Genomic DNA, 3,479 nt, shown 5'->3' on the forward strand with positions numbered 1-3,479 from the left:
ACATTTGAAAACTTTCAATTGCATGAGCCCTAAAATTTACAGTTCAAACCAAATTGGGAGATGTATATTTTCAGGCGTGGTTTCTCAAGACTTTTTAGTGGGTCTACTAATAATGGACAGGTCTACTAATTTTTAGGGTGCTCTGTAAGACTGGTTTTGGGGGGCTGAATTGAAAAAGGAAATCCAGGGTTCACGAATTCTTGAGAACAAGCACTAAAATGTCTTCTTTAGAACAAAATAGATTTTTTGGGGCGTGGCTTAATGAGGCTCTTTTGTGGCTCATCTTATGTTTGACATGCCTACCAAACGTCAGTTTGCTAAATCAAACAAACTTTGAAGGATTGATATAAAAAAAAAAAACTCCAAGGGTGATCCCTGGAAATGGCCCTAAATGGCCACTGTAAACCAAAATGGCAGACTTCTTGTATTTCTGGGGGCGTGGATTTTTTTTTATTCTTGATTGATATGTCAACAACAAAAAATCATTTTGCCAAAAGCAACTAGCTTTGGACATTGAATTTTTCAAAAAGTCCTGGGGCCACTCAGCATGGATTCCACTTAGTGGGTGCATTATTAGATAGCCTTTTAGCTAGCAAGTAAAAGGCTAACCTTGGTGGGAAGCGTCGACTGCCGCCCACACGGAAAGTGAGTCATGGCAGTTTATGAAAACATTTGATCGCCTACACGCTTCGGACACTTCAATAGGTACACCTGCATACGCTCTAGCCATCAAGAGCTAACTAGAAATGGCTCCTTTTATGGTCGTGAGAGTATAAAAATACCATTGTTGTCTGCAACTATTCTCATCAAAAGTGGCCAATTGTTGCCTAGAACGAGTTGACTGCTTACAAAATGGACATCAACCTATCATTAGTCACGCCTGGAATGATTTACTTTGACCAATTGCTGCTCTTACATGGAATGACAAGTGGGTCAAGTAAATGTAAATCGACAGTACATGAAAATGGAAAGCAGTGATAGTGATTTTCCAAAGAAACTCAAGGTGGAGTGAAATGGAAGTGTTTTATTTGAGATATCAGGTTACCTGAATTCAAGTCAGTCAGTTAAATAGCGTTGAAATTGCGCCCCCTGGCTTTGCAATGCATATCAGAGGCTTTCCAGAGGACGTGTATCATTAGGACGTCTTCATCCTGAAGGTGAACAAGATGGAGTATCATCGTCTTCGTGTTTTGGCCTCGAGAGAAGTAAAGATCGTCCCGGGTGAGAGGAGGTCTCTCCCGTAATGGCGACTCTGGGAGACGAGACTTTCCGAGGTCATGTCGCTGACAGTTTAAAGAATCTTTTGACCCGTCAGCCAGCGCAACGCCAGTTTCTCCGCCGGTGATTATACCGCCGCTTCTAGGCCCCCCCCCCCCCATCAGCCGACGGGGGGCTGACAGAGAGGTCGACCCAGCCGCGGGAATGATGTTGTCGTGTGGAAAGACCGTCAAGACTGAATGGCAAAAGCGTCTGGAAGCTTCCTCGTCAAAGCAACGAGGTCAATTTCAAACTGTGTCATCAGGGCAAGAACTGTTTTAATTGGCTGGCTGGTCGATGTTATTCTTGTCACAGCTGGCAAAGTCTACACTTCTATACGCGGGACTACTTTTGGAGACTTGTTGATTCCTCTTTTAGGAAAAAAGACGGGACCTGTTGCTGTCGATCAAGTATCAACAGACGACAATTGCACGATTGTGATCCCGAGCAGGCTCCATCTTGAGCTCAACTGTCAACAATTGTGTGTTCAAAGACAACAAAACTTTTTTGTCCAAGTTTAAGATAACAACACTTAACTTACTGTTTCTTGCCCAAGTCAACAATTGCATGTTTGTGCTCAGAAGTCGCCGCGTGTGTCCAAAGGCTGTTTAAACTGCCGTGTGTTTACCATGCGCTTCTTTCTTACCAGATAAAAGCTTACGATTTTTTTACAACAGTAATAGAAAGCGCCACAACACATCTTCATATCTGCAGAACAGAAAAAAATCGAAAACGCATCATAGCTAAATGGTGGACTTTTTTTTTTTTTAAGCTCTGCAAGTTCATATTGATTTTAAACGAAGTGGAAATGTAATTTTTCTTTGTCCTTCCTCGCCTGCCTGCCAATCAGAGGTGAGAGTACGAACTCCCACCGACATCTCTCACTTGACAGCCTCATTTCCAAGACGGGAGGCCAAAGTGGCGGCCAAGCCAGCGAGCTGGCCGGCGGCTTCTGCTTTTGTCTCCTCTCATTTCCCAGAAAAAAAAACGAAGAAAAAAAAAACAGCGGGAGAGTTTGAGATGGTCCTCCCGACCGTTCAGCCATTAACTGCCAAGCTGATTGCTTTGTGCAAAAGGTATCCAAAGAAAGAGGGGAAAGAAATTAGGAAATAATGGGCGGGGGTAATGGAAGAAGATGAAAAGTGGCAGCCTGGCTCATCTTGGCAAAGTTGAAAGAAAAAGAGAAGGTGGCGAGAGGAAAAAAAACTGTATCACCGATTAGAGGTGAGATAAAGGGAGTCTTCTTTTTTCCCAGGATTTTAGCCTGCTATGAAGTGGGGATGATAAAACTATTTTAAAAAAGTAATGATAATAATCATTTTTCCCTTAAGAGACATAGCAGATGAATGTGCATCGATTCTGAGAAATGAATGGCAAAGAATTGTTATTATTATTTTTTTGGGTGGGGGGGAAATAAACCGAGCATGTATACAAAAAAACAAATCAAAATTAGGGCAAACAAAAAATAATGTTCCACTGCATGCAAAGAAACGATGTTTATTTCCCGTATGCAAAAACGTGTACTTTCGCTGTACTTTCCAATTCAAGCTCGTATGATGTCGATGCCGTGCTAGAAGCTTTATTCCGTTTGCCATTTTAATCAAATTGGATTTTTCATTTGTTGGATTTTTTTTTTTTTTGTTCTAGAAAAGCACAAGATAAAAATCAATTCGAAATTAGCACGAATGGCGAGTAGAGGTTCCAGCTGTAGTGTTTTTATGCTAACATGTATACTGTTCACTGTATTCAGTATAGTGTTTATCGATAAAACGAGCTGGTGTTTAACATTACCTCTCGACACACTTTAACATGCTGCAATAGGATAGCAACCCATTTTGTCCCTTTCTTCGTATATTGACCAGGAAATGATGAAGTAGTTCTTTTTTTTCCGCCCCATCCCTCGCCTCCCTTCAATATTGAGCACAATGAGGCGCTCAGCTGGATGCTTTAGCAGCAGCGCGCTGCTAACAAGCAGTTGAGGGAACTCCAGCTATAAGGAGGAGGGAAAAATCAACAGTTTGATTTGCAAAACGCTGCACTCGGACCAGGAGGAGCCCATTACGGGAAGAGTGAGGAGGTAGCGGAGGTCGGAGGAAGATGAGGATGGTGACGCCGGGAGCGGGAAGAGTGTCGATATCACAGCTCCAATTACGGCTTTTTAAATGGGCCCGGTGTCGGAGGGAATGAGCGGCTCCATCCATCTGTCCCGACAGCCGCTCTCC

Source organism: Syngnathus leptorhynchus, chromosome 2 (assembly GCF_054491065.1).
Source record: "Syngnathus leptorhynchus isolate UIUO chromosome 2, UIUO_Slep, whole genome shotgun sequence".
Lineage (NCBI taxonomy): Eukaryota > Metazoa > Chordata > Actinopteri > Syngnathiformes > Syngnathidae > Syngnathus > Syngnathus leptorhynchus.